The following is a 19,789-nucleotide window of genomic DNA, read 5'->3' as shown; positions in this document are numbered from 1 at the left end:
GAGGCCTGGACAACGTATGCCAGCCAAGAGCGACGTCTCAATTCATTCCATCTTCGCTGCCTTCGGAGAATACTTGGCATCAGGTGGCAGGACTATATCTCCAACACAGAAGTCCTTGAAGCGGCCAACACCCCCAGCTTATACACACTACTGAGTCAGCGGCGCTTGAGATGGCTTGGCCATGTGAGCCGCATGGAAGATGGCAGGATCCCCAAAGACCCATTGTACAGCGAGCTCGCCACTGGTATCAGACCCACCGGCCGTCCATGTCTCCGTTATAAAGACGTCTGCAAACGCGACATGAAATCGTGTGACATTGATCACAAGTCGTGGGAGTCAGTTGCCAGCATTCGCCAGAGCTGGCGGGCAGCCATAAAGACAGGGCTAAATTGTGGCGAGTCGAAGAGACTTAGTAGTTGGCAGGAAAAAAGACAGAGGCGCAAGGGGAGAGCCAACTGTGCAACAGCCCCAACAAACAAATTTCTCTGCAGCACCTGTGGAAGAGCCTGTCACTCCAGAATTGGCTTTTATAGCCACTCCAGGCGCTGCTTCACAAACCACTGACCACCTCCAGGCGCGTATCCATCGTCTCTCGAGATAAGGAGGCCCAAAAGAAAAGAAAAAGATGGTCAGCACAGACTCGGTGGGCCGAAGGGCCTGTTTCAGTGCTGTATCTCTAAAAACAAAAAAAAAAAAATTCCTGTTCAACGATTTGTACATACATACCCCTGGATTTCTCTATTCCTGCACTTCCTTTAGAATTGTACCCTTTAGTTTATTTTGCCTCTTATTGGTCTTCTGACCAAAATATATGACTTCACACTTATTTGCATTAAATTTCATCTGCTACGTATCCGCTCATTTCACCAGCTTGCCTATGTCCTCTTGATGTTGATCACTATCCTCCTCACAGTTCACAATACTTTCAAGTTTTGTGTCGTCTGTGAATTTTGAAATTGTGCCCTGTACACCCAAGTCTAGGTTAGTAATATCTTTCTTTTGGGCCTCCTTATCTCGAGAGACAATGGATACGCGCCTGGAGGTGGTCAGTGGTTTGTGAAGCAGCGCCTGGAGTGGCTATAAAGGCCAATTCTGGAGTAACAGGCTCTTCCACAGGTGCTGCAGAGAAATTTGTTTGTTGGGGCTGTTGCACAGTTGGCTCTCCCCTTGCGCCTCTGTCTTTTTTCCTGCCAACTACTAAGTCTCTTCGACTCGCCACAATTTAGCCCTGTCTTTATGGCTGCCCGCCAGCTCTGGCGAATGCTGGCAACTGACTCCCACGACTTGTGATCAATGTCACACGATTTCATGTCGCGTTTGCAGACGTCTTTATAACGGAGACATGGACGGCCGGTGGGTCTGATACCAGTGGCGAGCTCGCTGTACAATGTGTCTTTGGGGATCCTGCCATCTTCCATGCGGCTCACATGGCCAAGCCATCTCAAGCGCCGCTGACTCAGTAGTGTGTATAAGCTGGGGATGTTGGCCGCTTCAAGGACTTCTGTGTTGGAGATATAGTCCTGCCACCTGATGCCAAGTATTCTCCGAAGGCAGCGAAGATGGAATGAATTGAGACGTCGCTCTTGGCTGGCATACGTTGTCCAGGCCTCGCTGCCGTAGAGCAAGGTACTGAGGACACAGGCCTGATACACTCGGACTTTTGTGTTCCGTGTCAGTGCGCCATTTTCCCACACTCTCTTGGCCAGTCTGAACATAGCAGTGGAAGCCTTACCCATGCGCTTGTTGATTTCTGCATCTAGAGACAGGTTACTGGTGATAGTTGAGCCTAGGTAGGTGAACTCTTGAACCACTTCCAGAGCGTGGTCGCCAATATTGATGGATGGAGCATTTCTGACATCCTGCCCCATGATGTTCGTTTTCTTGAGGCTGATGGTTAGGCCAAATTCATTGCAGGCAGACGCAAACCTGTCGATGAGACTCTGCAGGCATTCTTCAGTGTGAGATGTTAAAGCAGCATCGTCAGCAAAGAGGAGTTCTCTGATGAGGACTTTCCGTACTTTGGACTTCGCTCTTAGACGGGCAAGGTTGAACAACCTGCCCCCTGATCTTGTGTGGAGGAAAATTCCTTCTTCAGAGGATTTGAACGCATGTGAAAGCAGCAGGGAGAAGAAAATCCCAAAAAGTGTGGGTGCGAGAACACAGCCCTGTTTCACACCACTCAGGATAGGAAAGGGCTCTGATGAGGAGCCACCATGTTGAATTGTGCCTTTCATATTGTCATGGAATGAGGTGATGATACTTAGTAGCTTTGGTGGACATCCGATCTTTTCTAGTAGTCTGAAGAGACCACGTCTGCTGACGAGGTCAAAGGCTTTGGTGAGATCAATGAAAGCAATGTAGAGGGGCATCTGCTGTTCACGGCATTTCTCCTGTATCTGACGAAGGGAGAACAGCATGTCAATAGTCGATCTCTCTGCACGAAAGCCACACTGTGCCTCAGGGTAGACGCGCTCGGCCAGCTTCTGGAGCCTGTTCAGAGCGACTCGAGCAAAGACTTTCCCCACTATGCTGAGCAGGGAGATTCCACGGTAGTTGTTGCAGTCACCGCGGTCACCTTTGTTTTTATAGAGGGTGATGATGTTGGCATCGCGCATGTCCTGGGGTACTGCTCCCTCGTCCCAGCACAGGCATAGCAGTTCATGTAGTGCTGAGAGTATAGCAGGCTTGGCACTCTTGATTATTTCAGGGGTAATGCTGTCCTTCCCAGGGGCTTTTCCGCTGGCTAGGGAATCAATGGCATCACTGAGTTCCGATTTGGTTGGCTGTATGTCCAGCTCATCCATGACTGGTAGAGGCTGGGCTGCATTGAGGGCAGTCTCAGTGACAGCATTCTCCCTGGAGTACAGTTCTAGGTAGTGCTCAACCCAGCGGTCCATCTGTTTGCGTTGGTCAGTGATTATGTCCCCCGATTTAGATTTGAGGGGGGTGATCTTCTTGATGGTTGGCCCAAGAGCTCTCTTCATGCCATCATACATTCCTCTGATGTTTCCGGTGTCTGAGGCCAGCTGAATATGACTGCATAGGTGTTGCCAGTAGTCGTTTGCGCAACGCCTAGCTGTTCTTTGTGCAGTACTTCTGGCTGCTTTAAGTGCTGCGGATGTTAAATCGCTGGGGGCTTTCTTGTAGTTCAAAAGTGCAATGCGCTTAGCGGCTATGACAGGTTCCAGCTCTTCATTATGAGATTGAAACCAGTCTGCATTTCTCTTCGCACTTTTGCCGTAGGTGGTCAAAGCTGACTCATAGATGGCGTCTCTGATGTGGGCCCACTTGGTCTCAGCATCCCCTGTGGGAGTGTTTTGAAGGGCTGTTACAAGTGAATTTAGAAATTTTTGTAACAGCTGTGGGTGAGAAATTCTGCTCGTGTTGATGCGCGGGTGGCCCTTCTGCTTGGAATGATGCAACTTCTTTGGTCTGAGTCTAACCTTGCTGCACACCAGGGAGTGGTCGGTGTCGCAGTCCGCACTGTGGAAGCTGCGTGTGATTTGAACACTGTTTAAGGCGGCTCGCCTTGTGACAATGAGGTCTAGCTGGTGCCAACGACGTGATCTTGGGTGCCTCCATGAAACCTGGTGACAGGGTTTAGTGTGAAAGAACGAGTTGGTGATGCAGAGGTTATGATAGGTACACAACTCAAGCAGTCTCTGCCCGTTCTCATTCATCCTTCCAACGCCATAGCGCCCAAGGCAGGAGGGCCATGAGTCATGGTCGGCCCCAACCCTGGCATTAAAGTCCCCCAGCAGGAATAGGTGTTCGGTGTTGGGGATGCTGCTAATGATGTTATGGAGTTGTTCATAGAACTGGTCTTTAGCTTCAGGTGCGGAACAGAGTGTTGGAGCATAGATGCTGAGTAGGTGTACTGGACCAGAGGTGGTGAGCAGTCGGATGGACAGTATGCGTTCCGAGCCATTTGAGGGAGGCTCTATCATGCTGAGCAAGGAGTTTCTGATGGCGAAGCCCACTCCATGCTGTCTTGGTTCTTCAGGATCCCTGCCCTGCCAGAAGAAGGTGTAGTCTTGCTCTGCTAGAGAGCCACTCGCGGGGAGGCGAGTCTCCTGAAGTGCTGCAATGTCCACATTGAGTCTACTGAGCTCGTTGTTAATGATGGCGGTCTTCCGAGAATCGTTGATTTGTGTAAGGTCTTCCGACAGGCCAGGACACATAGTTCTGACGTTCCAGCTTGCAAAGCGAAGGGCTGGTACCTTCTTTCCTTTTTTCATGTTGTTTGGTGCGGTGTATCAGTCCACCTTTCGGGCAATGACCCTGAGCTCCAAGCACCCATTGAAGCAGGCAGACTGTGGCGGGACAGAACCTTATTGACCGGGGGCTGCCCGGTTTGAGGCGGGCGGTAGCTGTCCAGTGAGGTGCAATGACCTCTCCCACCGACAAAGGCAACCCGTGGCGCCCAGTTTCTACGCCAATTTATCTGGACTTATAACCCGTAACTGCTGCCTTCCGTGTTGTTTCAGTCGCTGTGAGGCAACTATGGAGTGACCTCTCCATGGCGCATGCCTGGGCAAATTTATGGAGGTTGAGAGTTGCCCAGTCGTCAAAACCCCCCTCTCGGCCTTTCTGGTGGGGTCCAAAGGAGTGCAGGACACGACGTTTGGCACCAGTATGGCTGCAGGAACTGCCGGAAACATGCCAAAGGTGACACATGACCGCCTACGGGGTTCCGCTCCGGATTTTCTGTTAGGGTTTACTCCCTTAGCCTTGGTCTCTCCCGAGACGCCCACAAGGCAGTGGGGTTGTTGGGGCCCCTACACAGGTGTAGGATGGTGCCGGTGGGAGGAGGGGATGCAAGGGGGAGGGGTAGAGGGAGGAGGGGGGGGGTGCAGGGGAAGGGGGTGCGGGGTGAAGATGGTGCGAGGGGGGGGCGGGCTGGGACGGGGTTGTGAGGGGGTGAGCTGAGAGGGTGGAGCAGGGAAGGGGAGGGGGGTGGAAGGGGGGTAAAGGGGGGGGGAGGGGGGGTGGAATCTGGTGCAGGTAATAAGCCATTTCCTCAGTGCCCACCATCGACGTCCGGAAAGCTCATCCACGTCCTTCGGGAGGTGAAGCATCATTTGGCAGACTTAGAGGTGATTACATTTGCTAAGGGTTTTTTTTTTTGCAGTGGTTTAAATAAAGGCATGCAGCATTGCCGACAGTGCGCTGCAGATGCTCTCCGAGCCATCTCCCGCGGGCGCTTTGAAGTTGCGGCCGGGGGGGCCGTTCGTGGATGTTTTGGGTGTTCGGGGCACCTTTTCTCAGGACTTCTCTCGGGTCCCGCAGCTCCTTCTTCACCTCAATGGACTTACCGCATGCCGTGGCTGCAGACACTCTGGACTGTGAAGGTTAGTAATATATATCAAGCAAAGTAGTGGTCCTATACCCGACTCCTGGGGAATCCCACTTTATACCATCCTCCGGTCCAAAAAGCAACCATTCACCTCTACTCTCTGTTTGCTGTCACTCAGCCAACTTTGTATCCATGTTGCCACTGTCCCTTGTATTCCATGGGCTTTAACTTTGCTGGCAAGCTTATTATGTGGCACTATGTCAAACGCCTTTTGGAAGAGGCCTGCTATCCAACCTGAACCCGACGGGACCCGACAACATGTGTCGGGTTTGGGTCGGGTCGGGCCCATCATCCGGGGCTGGGTTTCGGGCCCAGGTCAGGTTGGGCTGAGTCCAGATTGAGTCGGGTCGGGTCGGGTCAGGCCGGACACGCATGGTAAGTGCTCTGCTTGTAAGTATTAAAAATAAAAAAACTTACCTGAGCTGGGAGTCCGGGACGAAACTGAGTCTGTGCAGTGAGCGAGTGACATCACTATGACGTCTTGTGCATGCGCTGCAGCTTGTTACAGGTTCAATGTCAGGAACGTAAGTAAAGGGATGGTCGGGTCAGGCTCGGGTCGGGCCTACTAGTGGCGGGTTCGGGTTGGGTTGGGCTCTGGGCAAAATTGGAGGGACTCGGGCTGGGTTGGGCTCGGGCCCACTGTGGTTTGGTCAGGTTCAGGTCAGGTTCATTTTCCCGACCTAAAGCAGGCCTCTAAGTCCATGTACATCACATCGACTGCATTACCTTCATCAACCCTCTCTTTTATCTCATCAAAAAACTCAATCAACTTAGTTAAACACGATTTGCTTTTAACAGATCGATGCTCGCATTCCATGGTTAATCCACAATTGTCCAAGTGACTGTTAATTTTGTCCCAGATATTGCCTCTAAAAGCTTTCCCACCACCAAGGTTAAATTGACTAGCCTGTAGTTTTTGGGTTTATCCTTACACCTTTTTTGATCAAGGATGTAATATTTGCAATTCTCCAGTCCTCTGGCACCATCCCCATATCTAAAGACGATTGGAAGATTATAGCCAGTACCTCCGCAATTTCCACTCTTCTGTCCGCTTTCTCGGATGCATCCATCTGGTCCTGGGATGTTATCAATTTTAAGTAGAAACAGCATTTCTAATACCTCCTGTTTATCAATTTTTATCCCATCCAGTATCTCAACTATCTCCTCTTTCACCATGATTTAAGCAACATCTTCTTCCTTGGTAATGACAGTTGCAAAGTAATCATTTAGTACCTCAACCTCTTTGCGTAGATACCCTTTTTGGTTCCTAATAGGCTTTACTTTTTTACTATTTATATGCCACTGGAGACTTCTGAATTCTTTTTTTATGTTAGCTGCCAGTCTCTTCTCATACTTTCTCTTTGCCTCTCTTATGTTTGTCTATGTAACAGAAGACACTGGACTTCAAAATAATATTACATGTGAAGCACTTTGTGATGTTTATAAGAGACATCAAGCGGTGCTATATAAATGCACGTCTTTCTTTTTCACTTCTTTTAATTTTGCATTTGACTTGAATAGACTGATAATCAACCCAACAATTAATAATGGAGTGGCTAATATTTAAGCTCTATCACAACAGCTCAATGTCTTCGTGTGTGTCAGTGTGTGATCTTGGTGAGGAAGAATTACATTTATGAACATGGGTCAAATCATTGTTTGGATGAAAATTGACAGTATCACTTATATTTATCACTTTTGTTGATGCAGCAAGAAAGTACAATAAGTTATTCTAGCCATATTCAAAGAATGACATTATGAAAGTAGGGCAAATTGGCTAATAAATTACCTCATATATTTTCTCAATAACCATAAATAAAAGTGGAAAGGCTCCTATAATAACTGTAACTGAAACAATGGAAAAGGGATGAAAAATTGAAAATTAGATGAAACTGCATATCACAAACTTTTCCTTTTAATAAGAAACTCTCACAATGAATGCATTAGCAAACGTTTGAACAAGGGGGTGATTAATGACCGATGAAGAAATGATATGTTGAAGCAGCCTACTGTTTAATGTGGTTTCCTATTACCACTAACTATAACAGCTTTATCCCTTATTTTGAAAACTAAAACATTAACCAGTAGTTTAGGTAGTACATAATACTTTGGACCTTTAGCCAAATAATAGGCATTTGCTTTGTACTGTACAAAAGCAAAGATCCATATCAGAAACAAACATGAATAGGATCCCAGTTCACATCTTATTTACATAGGAGGTGGATAAAAATGAAAATGTAAGCTGACAATATTTCAACGTGAACTTTCATTGTTCATAGCAGTCTCCTGAATCAGAGAAGCCTTCAATGCAGGATTATAGTTTGACATAATAATATGATGAAGACAAAGATGGGATTTTGAAGCTGCTACGCTGAGGATAGAAACTAATGGGAGATTGTCAAGGACGGTGTGTGGCATTATGTGGAGGATATGTTATGGGCTGTAAGCTTTGGATGAGCTTGAGTTGATTTAGGGTGGATCTGAGAAAGTTGATGAGGAGACTGTTGGAGAAATTAAACTTTGCCATGATGAATGAATAGTAAAGGGTTTCACTGATGATAGGATGTGATAGGGGCAGAGGCTGGGAATGTTCCAGAAGTGGAAGCAAGCAGCTTAGCAATAAACATGATGTAGGATTTGAAGTTCAGTTAGGACGCTGAGGAACCAGTAGCAACAGCTGTAGATTAATTGGTTTTGGTTTATTCTAAGTAAGCAGCAAGTGAGGACATGGAATTTGTGTTTGAACAAAGAACAAAGAACAAAGAAAATTACAGCACAGGAACAGGCCCTTCGGCCCTCCAAGCCTGCGCCGATCCAGATCCTCTATCTAAACATGTCGCCTATTTTCTAAGGGTCTGTATCTCTTTGCTTCCTGCCCATTCATGTATCTGTCTAGATACATCTGAAAAGACGCTATCGTGCCCGCGTCTACCACCTCCGCTGGCAACGCGTTCCAGGCACCCACCACCCTCTGCGTAAAGAACTTTCCACGCATATCCCCCCTAAACTTTTCCCCTCTCACTTTGAACTCGTGACCCCGAGTAATTGAATCCCCCACTCTGGGAAAAAGCTTCTTGCTATCCACCCTATCCGGTTTCTTGCTATCCGGTTTCCTCCCACATGCCAAAGACTTGCAGGTTGATAAGGTTAATTGGCCATTATAAATTGCCCCTAGTATATTATAAATTGCCCCTAGTATAGGTAGGTGGTAGGGAAATATAGGGACAGGTGGGGATGTGGTAGTAATATGGAATTAATGTAGGGTTAGCATAGATGGGTGGTTGATGGTCGGCACAGACTCGGTGGGCCGAAGGGCCTGTTTCAGTGCTGTATCTCTAACTAACTAACTAACCCTGTCTATAGCTCTCATGATTTTGTACACCTCAATCAGGTCCCCCCTCAACTTCTGTCTTTCTAATGAAAATCATCCTAATCTGCTCAACCTCTCTTCATAGCTAGCACCCTCCATACCAGGCAACATCCTGGTGAACCTCCTCTGCACCCTCTCCAAAGCATCCACATCCTTTTGGTAATGTGGCGACCAGAACTGCACGCAGTATTCCAAATGTGGCCGAGCCAAAGTCTGATACAACTGTAACATGACCTGCCAACTCTTGTACTCAATACCCCGTCCGATGAAGGAAAGCATGCCGTATGCCTTCTTGACCACTCTATTGACCTGCGTTGCCACCTTCAGGGAACAATGGACCTGAACACCCAAATCTCTCTGTACATCAATTTTCCCCAGGACTTTTCCATTTACTGTATAGTTCACTCTTGAATTGGATCTTCCAAAATGCATCACCTTGCATTTGCCCTGATTGAACTCCATCTGCCATATCTCGGCCCAACTCTCCAATCTATCTATATTCTGCTGTATTCTCTGACAGTCCCCTTCACTATCTGCTACTCCACCAATCTTAGTGTCGTCTGCAAACTTGCTAATCAGACCACCTATACTTTCCTCCAAATCATTTATGTATATCACAAACAACAGTGGTCCCAGCACGGATCCCTGTGGAACCCCACTGGTCACACGTCTCCATTTTGAGAAACTCCCTTCCACTGCTACTCTCTGTCTCCTGTTGCCCAGCCAGTTCTTTATCCATCTAGCTAGTACACCCTGGACCCCATGCGACTTCACTTTCTCCATCAGCCTACCATGGGGAACCTTATCAAACGCCTTACTGAAGTCCATGTATATGACATCTACAGCCCTTCCCTCATCAATCAACTTTGTCACTTCCTCAAAGAATTCTATTAAGTTGGTAAGACATGACCTTCCCTGCACAAAACCATGTTGCCTATCACTGATAAGCCCATTTTCTTCCAAATGGGAATAGATCCTATCCCTCAGTATCTTCTCCAGCAGCTTCCCTACCACTGACGTCAGGCTCACCGGTCTATAATTACCTGGATTATCCCTGCTACCCTTCTTAAACAAGGGGACAACATTAACAATTCTCCAGTCCTCCAGGACCTCACCCGTGTTTAAGGATGCTGCAAAGATATCTGTTAAGGCCCCAGCTATTTCCTCTCTCGCTTCCCTCAGTAATCTGGGATAGATCCCATCCGGACCTGGGGACTTGTCCACCTTAATGCCTTTTAGACTACCCAACATTTCCTCCCTCCTTATGCCGACTTGACCTAGAGTAATCAAACATCTGTCCCTAACCTCAACATCCGTCATGTCCCTCTCCTCGGTGAATACCGATGCAAAGTACTCGTTTAGAATCTCACCCATTTTCTCTGACTCCACGCATAATTTTCCTCCTTTGTCCTTGAGTGGGCCAATCCTTTCTCTAGTTACCCTCTTGCTCCTTAGATATGAATAAAAGGCTTTGGGATTTTCCTTAACCCTGTTTGCTAAAGATATTTCATGACCCCTTTTAGCCCTCTTAATTCCTCGTTTCAGATTGGTCCTACATTCCCGATATTCTTTCAAAGCTTCGTCTTTCTTCAGCCTCCTAGACCTTATGTATGCTTCCTTTTTCCTCTTAGCTAGTCTCACAATTTCACCTGTCATCCATGGTTCCCTAATCTTGCCATTTCTACCCCTCATTTTCACAGGAACATGTCTCTCCTGCACGCTAATCAACCTCTCTTTAAAAGCCTCCCACATATCAAATGTGGATTTACCTTCAAACAGCTGCTCCCAATCTACATTCCCCAGCTCCTGCCGAATTTTGGTATAGTTGGCCTTCCCCCAATTTAGCACTCTTCCTTTGGGACCACTCTCGTCTTTGTCCATGAGTATTCTAAAACTTACGGAATTGTGATCACTATTCCCAAAGTAGTCCCCTACTGAAACTTCAACCACCTGGCCGGTCTCATTCCCCAACACCAGGTCCAGTATGGCCCCTTCCCGAGTTGGACTATTTACATACTGCTCTAGAAAACCCTCCTGGATGCTCCTTACAAATTCTGCTCCATCTAGACCTCTAACATTAAGTGAATCCCAGTCAATGTTGGGAAAATTAAAATCTCCTATCACCACCACCCTGTTGCTCCTACAGCTTTCCATAATCTGTTTACATATTTGTACCTCTATCTCACGCTCGCTGTTGGGAGGCCTGCAGTACAGCCCCAACATTGTTACCGCACCCTTCCTATTTCTGAGTTCTGCCCATATTGCCTCACTGCTCGAGTCCTCCATAGTGCCCTCCTTCAGCACAGTTGTGATATCCTCATTGACCAGGACTGCAACTCCTCCACCCCTTTTACCTCCTTCTCTATCCCGCCTGAAGCATCGATATCCTGGGATATTTAGTTGCCAATCATGCCCTTCCCTCAACCAAGTCTCAGTAATAGCAATAACATCATACTCCCAGGTACTAATCCAAGCCCTAAGTTCATCTGCCTTACCTACTACACTTCTTGCATTAAAACAAATGCACCTCAGACCACCAGTCCCTTTGCGTTCATCATCTGCTCCCTGTCTACTCTTTCCCTTAGTCACGCTGACTTCATTATCTAGTTCCTTACAGGCTTTAGTTACTACCTCCTTACTGTCCACTGACCTCATTTGGTTCCCATCCCCCTGCCACATTAGTTTAAACCCTCCCCAACAGCGTTAGCAAAAGCACCCCCAAGGACATTGGTTCCAGTCCGGCCCAGGTGTAGACCATCCAATTTGTAATAGTCCCACCTCCCCCAGAACCGGTCCCAATGTCCCAAAAATCTGAACCCCTCCCTCCTGCACCATCTCTCAAGCCACGGATTCATCCTGACTATTCTTTCATTTCTACTCTGACTATCATGTGGCACTGGTAGCAATCCTGAGATTACTACCTCTGAGGTCCTACTTTTTAACTTGGCTCCTAACTCCCTAAATTCTGCTTGTAGGACCTCATCCCGTTTTTTACCTATATCATTGGTGCCTATGTGCACAACGACAACTGGCTGTTCACCCTCCCCTTTCAGAATGTTCTGCAGCCGATCTGAGACATCCCTGACCCGTGCACCTGGGAGGCAACATACCATTCGGGAGTCTCGTTTTCGACCACAGAACCGCCTATCTACTCCCCTTACAATCGAATCCCCGATGACTATAGCCCTTCCACTCTTTTTCCCGCCCTTCCGAACAGCAGAGCCAGCCACGGTGCCATGAACCTGGCTACTGCTGCCTTCCCCTGGTGAGGCATCTCCCTCAACAGTATCCAAAACGGTATATCTGTTGTGGAGGGAGATGACCGCAGGGGACACCTGTGCTGCCTTCCTGCTCTTTCTCTGCCTTTTGGTCACTCATTCCCTTTCTCCCTCAGCAATCCTAATCTGCGGTGTGACCAATTCGCTAAACGTGCTATCCACGACCTCCTCAGCATCGCGGATGCTCCAAAGTGAGTCCATCCGCAGCTCCAGAGCCGTCATGCGGTCTAACAAGAGCTGCAGCTGGACACACTTCCAGCACGTGAAGGAGTCAGGGACATCAGCCGTGTCCCTGAGCTCCCACATTGAGCAAGAGGAGCATAACACGGGTCTGAGATCTCCTGACATTTTCAATCTTAAGCTTAAGTTAGTCTTAACTTAGATAAATGAAAAAGGAACAAAAAGTTTTTACCAATCACACGAAAAAAAATAAATAGAAAAAGCCTTACCTTATCTGCACAGTTTCTGGCAGAAACCAAACACATTGGGACATAAGAACAGGATAGGCCATTTAGCCCCTCAAGCCTGTTCTGCCAAACAATGAAATCATGGCTGATCTGTGACCTAACTCCATGTATCCACCTTTGCCCCATATCCTTGAATACCAATGGCTATCAAAAATCTACCACTCTTAGACTTAAAACTAACAATTGCCATTTGGGGAAGAGAGTTCCAAACTTTTACCACCCTTTGTATGTAGATGTGTTTCTTGATTTTACTCCTGAAAGATCTGGCTCTAATATTTAGATTATGCTTCCTAGTCCTAGACCCTTCAACTCATGGAAAAAGTTTCTCTCTATCTACCCTATTTTCTCCCCTTAATGGGGTAACTTTTATCAGGCAAGTGGAGGTGGGGTCAGGATTGTGTGAGGTGTTAAATCCACTAAAAGTGACGTTGGGGTGAGATCCTAGCATCATCCCACCCACTTTCGCATTTCACCTGGGCATGTTTGCAGATGAGGGGGGATCCCTTTGGAGCTGTTGGGTAAGTAAGTGTCATATGCAAATAGGTCATTAACTGCTGCTTTAACTGCTAGCACACCTATTTCACGAACTATCAGCAACTTATCAAGATCAACCAAGCAAGTGCACAGCAGGGGGTGCTTCTTCAATGAAACTGACAGGTTGGGAAGGCTTTGAACAGTGAAACTGAAGAATGCCAGCCATTACCAGGTGAGAGGCTGGTGCTCACAGCACTCCTTCTCAGAGAGTGTGCTTTCACTGCTTGACAGGTGATTGTCAACTTCTTGGAAGTCAGTTCACCTGTCTTGCACTTCACTCACCTTCAGCTGCACTCTCCTGCGTTCTGTCTTCATCATGGCATGGGAGCAGCTTATGCAGCTCTACACTGCACCTCGAACAAAGAGCGAGAAGCAACAACACCAATACCAACAACAGCAGAAGGAGCAGCACCAACCCTAGCACTAGCTGCCTTCTCCTCAGCCACATGCCACTCTACAGGACAGAAGGGATGTACACAAAGATCAAGCTTGAAGGAGGAGAGGCCCCCCAACACAAAGGTCTGCAGGCAGAGTATCAGCTTTCCCCCCACGTATGAGCACTCAGGAAGCTAAGGTTTTCACGGCAGTCTATTTCTGACATCTGCAGCCTGCTGGAGCAAGACCTCCAGATGGGCACATATTGCCAGTGTCCATCAAAATGCCTGTCACCGGAGGACCAAACCCCTCCCAGACTCCGGGTCTCTGCCTTTCCCCGAAGTTATGTACTCTTTTCTCCTGCAAGGAGAGAAAGCAGAGAGTAATGAGTGTGAGAAATGGATTGTGGAGCAGGCTCAAAAACCTGAGTGGCCTACTCCTGCTCCTAATTCGTATGTTCATATGTTTGTATGTTTGTGTAGAGAGGAGGGAAGGATAACATTTGAGGACGATGACTGTGAGACATAGATGCGAGAGGTCAATATGATGAGGGTGAGTATGAGTGATGGCTGCTCAGATGGAGATTTGAGGTCCCTGGAGACAGAGGAATGAGTGGGGCTGCAAGGTGTGTTGTCCTGAGGCATAGTGTGCAGGAGTATGCTGGGAAAGTCAGAGTGTGGAGCTTGGCACCTGAAATTGTTATGGTACTAACTTTTCCACCCTCCTGAGGTCTGTCTCCAGGTTGGAGGAAGCACACTCCTGTTGCTGATTTCCTCGGCCTCTTCCATCCACACCTGCTTGTTTGGAGAGGTTGACCTCTTCCTCCCATCTTGGGAAAATCATCTCACTGCTGTCCCTCAGATCCCAGAGCAGGACCTTCAGGTAAGAATGTGTGACCTGAGAAGCAGCCTTCCTTGCTTTATTCTCCATTCTTGTGGTTTCTGCAACCTCAGCAATCCATGTCCAGTAGAGCCTTTGCTGGGGTCCTTTAATTAGAAATCCTTCCTTTGAGAGATTTGGCACGTCATCTCGCCCCTCCCTTCACTGATTGGTTGGGAAACCCGGATGCAATCCCCAACTATTAATGTTCAATTTAGAAATATGTTAACCACTGAGACATCATGGGCAATAAGTTGTAGATGTTATGGATACAAAATTGACTGAATAACAGGAAACAGAAAGTAGTGGTTAATGGATGTTTTTGGACTGGAGAAAGGTTTGTAGTGGCGTTCTCCAGGGGTCAGTGTTGGGACCCTTGCTGTTCCTGATATATATCAATGACATAGACCTTGGTGTACAGGGCACAATTTCAAAATTTGTGGATGATACAAAACTTGGGAGCATTGTGAACTGTGAGGAGGGTAGTGTAGAACTTCAAAAGGACAGGGTGGAAGAGTCAGTTACTAGGGGACATAGGTTTAAGGTGCGAGGGGCAAAGTTTAGAGGGGATGTGCGAGGCATGTTTTTTACACAGAGGGTGGTGAGTGCCTGGAACTTGCTGCCAGGGGAGGTGGTGGAAGCAGATACGATAGCGACGTTTAAGAGACATCTTGACAAATATATGAATAAGAAGGGAATAGAGGGATATGGGCACCCGGAAGTGCAGAAGGTATTAGTTTCGGCAGGCAACAAGATCAGCGCTGGCTTGGAGGGCCGAATGGCCTGTGCATGTGCTGTACTGTTCTTTGTTCTTTGTTCTAGACAAGTTGGTGTAATGGGCTGACAAGTGGCAGATGAAGTTCAATGTGTAGAAATGTGAAGTGATTCATTTTGGTAGGAAGAACACAGAGACACAATATAAAATTAAGGGTACAATTCTAAAGGGAGTGCAGGAGCAGATGGACCTGGGGGTATATGTGCATAAATCATTGGAAGGTGGCAGGACAGGTTGAGAGCACGGTTAATAAAGCATACAGTATCCTAGGCTTTATTAATAGGGCCATAGAGTACAAGAGCAAGGAGGTTATGTTGAACTTGTATGAAACACTGGTTCAACCTCAGTTGGAGTATTGCATCCAGTTCTGGGCGCCGCATTTGAGGAAAAACGTGAAGGAATTGGAGAGCGTGCAGAAAAGATTCACGAGAATGGTTCCAGGATGAGGAACTTCATTTCTGAAGATAGATTGGAGAAATTGGGACTGTTTTCCTTGGAGAAGAGATGACTGAGATGAGGTTTGATAGAGGTGTTCAAAATCATGAGGGGTCTGGACAGGGTAGATAGGGAAAACAGTTCCCTCTCGCAAAAGGATCAAGAACGAGAGGGCACAGATTTAAAGTAATTGGCAAAAGTAGCAACGGCGACATGAGGAAAAACTCATGCAGTGAGTGGTTAGGATCTGGAATGCACTGCTAGAAATTGTGGTGCAGGTAGGTTCAATAGAGGCATTCAAAAGGGAATTAGACTGTTATCTGAAAAAACAAATGTGCAGGGTTACAGGGAGAAAACGTAGAAATGGCACTAAGTGACTTGCTCATTCAGAAAGCTGGTGCAGACACAATGGGCTGAATGGCCTCCTTCTACGCTGTAACAATTCTGTGATTCTGTTGTCAGGCAGATTAGTTTAGTGCAATCATTATATTTTTGGGACTGGAAACTATTTTGATTTGTATATTAGAGTTGTTCTATGGTATTGTTCATTATAGATGGCTAACCTTAAGGTATGGTTTTTATTTGACAACTGTGTTTACCGCTGATGAGTGTTCTTCTGGTCCACTGTGTCTTCCTGCTGATGTAGACTGAACAATTGGAATGTTCTACTTCTACACATGCCAGTCTGTGATTTCCACCCGTTAAGGTGAATGAATGGAAAGTCAAGGGTTGGCAAGTGCAAAAGAGGAAAATCTTGATTTCCATATTCTAGATGGTGCACCTTAAGTATTCCGCTGAACAAATCTTCTAGTGTGACATTTGCCATGACAGTTCAAGTTCTGCACATTATTGAGTTATTGGCCCTGATTTTAACTGTGGGCCAGGTTTTGACAGGTGTGTTTTGGTGTGCATTCAAAACTCACCACCTGCAGTAAAATAGAGGCCTGGGTTATTTTAACTCCCAGGCCTCATTTAAATGTTACTATCAGACATTCCACAGTGGAAAGTTGGTGGGAAGCAACGGAAGTTCACATGGTCCTGAAAGCACCCATCAAGACCAGGTAAGTGGCAGGATTGCTGCTGGGTCATACCATAGGTGTCTTTTCAATCAGAGTGGGGGTGGGGGGTGGGGGGGGGGACCTGCGAGATTGCAGCAGGAGAAGCCTAAGATTTTTGTTTGTTGGCATGACCGGAAAGTTACTGCTGTTTCTCACTTAGGTCTCCTCATAACAATTGCAGCCGGGTTCCATTGATGTTATTGAGACCCAACATGCATATGTTAAAAAGGATCCCTTTGGGTTTGGATGGGTGTCCTAGCAGCCTGTTCAGTGGAGCAGGTTAAAATAACAACAGGTCAGCTCCCGATGGCTCCAGGCTGGCTACATAACTTGGTGACTTTAAATGCCCACCTGCCTGGTTTCTGCCTGGGAATTTGGGTTAAATTGTCCCTACTGTCTCAAACTGATTGCATGTAACTTCTCAAGCTTCTCAATTTTCTTAGAGACTATTGAAATGTGCCTCAGTAGCTTTAATATGCCAATGATATTGACCTATTTTTGCACTAATTTAAGCTCGCATCTATTACATTATCTCCCCATTTCCGATAGGGCTACTTTTATCTGTGGGTCCTTTTTGGCCTTAGATTGCTGGATTTGCTTTGTGTGCTGCTACTGAGCCTCCACTTGAGCATTTTGTTTCGTTGTGCCTCTTCTAAGTTTGAGCATTGTTTTTTTCAAACTTGCTCCCTGACATCCAGCAGCAAGCTTGACTGAGTCCTGGAATGCACAATTATAATCACACCATCAACTATTATATTCAGATGAGTAACTTAATTGGTCAGCTGGAATAACAGAACTCAAGGCTGTAATTAACTAGTACATTCTGTAACTGAAATAAATAACTAACCGACCAATTTTTAGCAGTACAGTCATTAATTTAGCACAACTGCAGTAAACAACACACCACAACACACAGTTTGCTGCAAAATAACTATTGAATGGGGGTAAGTTGCATTCTGCAGCACAACTGTGGGGTTCAGTAAAACAGGGAAGCTGCTTTCCCATTTCTGACTACTCGAACCCGTTATTTGTGTTAAAATTTTGCAACGCAGTCCAAGCTATGTTTGTCAATTCTGATTGGGTTTCATCATGCGATCTTCTGCCCATGTGACACCTGATCACATACCAATCTAGAAGTTACTGATTTATCTTATGATGTTTGGGTCCCCTGTAGTTGAGTATTTTTGCTCATCAATTTGTGTTGGCAGCTGTTCTGAGATCCAGGAGGTCACCTGTAAGCAGGTAAAGAAGGGAAACTGAGAGCGAGGATATACAGAAGCTCTTATATATTGTTATCTTATTCAAAAGAGCTAGGAATTAATTAGCCAGGAACTAATTGTTATGTGTAAGTGATTCCAGGGTGCTACATTCACTGCTGAACTGGAGTCATGTGATGTATAACGCCAAACCACTCTACATCCTGTTCCTACCAAGCAGCATGTAGAGTTATACTAAAACATAAAGAGCTCCAGCCTTTCCAAGTCTAAAGTGTGATTATTTCTAACTTATGAGAACCAGAAGACATAATATGGTGGCAGAATGTGTCTGTGAGTAAGCTTAAAACATTTTAAACAAATTTAATGCTGCATTTGATTGAAGAAAATTGACCCAAATTTGTGCCACAGAGAGAGAGAAAAAACTGAGTGAGCAAGAACAAAATGGTTGCCATCACAGCAATGAATGCACAACAGCCCAGAATGAATTGGAAAGCTGATGACATCGTAGAGGCATTTGAGAAATTTAAAGTGCAGATTGACATTCAGTAGTTTTTTAAAAGGCACTAGCAAAGAGGAGAGGGTCAGCTATATCCTTCTGTGGGCAGGAGATAAAGGATTAAATTTGTTTAATAGCTGGGAGCTGAGTGAAGAGGACAGCAGAAACCCAGACAAAATATTTGAAAAATTCAGCACTCATCTCCAGCGAAAATCAAATCATCGGATTTGCTGATACGAATGTCAAGGCTTCAGACTGGAATTAAATGAGCCTATTGACAATTTTGTAACAAGATTGAAAAATGCAGCCAGAAAATGTAAATTGAAGGACACAGATGAAAGGCTGATAGATCAACTAATTTGGGGTTCTGCACACCCTGGAGTACAAAAAGCTCTAATTAAAAAGGACAAGCTCACAATATTGCAGGCTGTAGATACTGCCAGAGCACATGAAGCCATGAGCAGACAGATGAAGTCACTGACTATCCAAATGGCTCGGAGCTGTGGACAACAGAAGGAAATGTCCTAGCAGGATCAATCTGCAGAGCTTGTGGAAAGGCCATCACTGGGAAATAGTGCGCAGAACAAAAGGACAAGTCACCTGAGACAGGGAAACAGGGTGAATGAGTATGAAAAGAAACCAAAACATCCAGACCCTGGAAGATGACGATGGGTTTGAGAACATGATAGACATAGGAACCATGCAATTGCATGAAATGTCTGGATGTGACTGTTCCCAGAGAAAAGAAATTCACACGACCATTCAGATCAGGAAGAGACTGAGAAACAAGCCCACAACAATAAATCTGAAGGTGTAGATTGATACTGGAGCACAGAGTAACATCATCCCTGTCAGACTATACCAGAAGATCTTCCCTGAAAATTTGGAAGAAAATGGTTATCCAAGGAACAGTGTTCTGAAACCAAACAATATCATGCTAATGGCAGATGGGGGAACTGGGATTCAACAGCTAGGAACAACCCAAATCAGTGGGACACACAACGAAAATGATGTTAGCTATATGTTCTACACCACTGAAACAGATGGTCCAGCTATCCTGGGGTTGAGCAGTTGCGAAGAGCTGCAGATTATCTCAGTAAACAACGAGGTGAAGGAGGCGACACTGAGGGCTGAAGATAGTACACCCATTGAAAAGCGTCCTCTGATCGGAAGCAAAGAAGATCCGGTACAAATGTACCAAGAGTGTTTTGATGAGACAGAGTCACAGAGCCTACAGACTGGGTAAATTCATTTGTGGTCAGAGAGAAGCCAAATGGATGGGTAAGAATTTGCCTGGATGCCAAAGATCTTATTAAAGAGGAATCACTACCCTATTCTAACACTGGAAGAAATCACACCAGCACTGGCAGGGGCAAAAGTTTTCAGCAAACTTGATGCCAGAAATGGCTACTGGAATGTGAAGCTTGATGAGGAATCTTGCTGTTGACAACATTCAACACACCCTTTGGATGGTAAAATTCTTGTATCTTTGGCTTTAAACTGAGCCAGGATATGTTCCAGCAGGAAGTAGACAAGACATACAAAAGAT

Source organism: Heterodontus francisci, chromosome 6 (genome assembly GCF_036365525.1).
Source record: "Heterodontus francisci isolate sHetFra1 chromosome 6, sHetFra1.hap1, whole genome shotgun sequence".
In the NCBI taxonomy this organism is placed as follows: Eukaryota; Metazoa; Chordata; class Chondrichthyes; order Heterodontiformes; family Heterodontidae; genus Heterodontus; species Heterodontus francisci.
The sequence above is the reverse complement of the archived record's forward strand: the minus strand, read 5'-3'. Positions refer to the sequence as shown.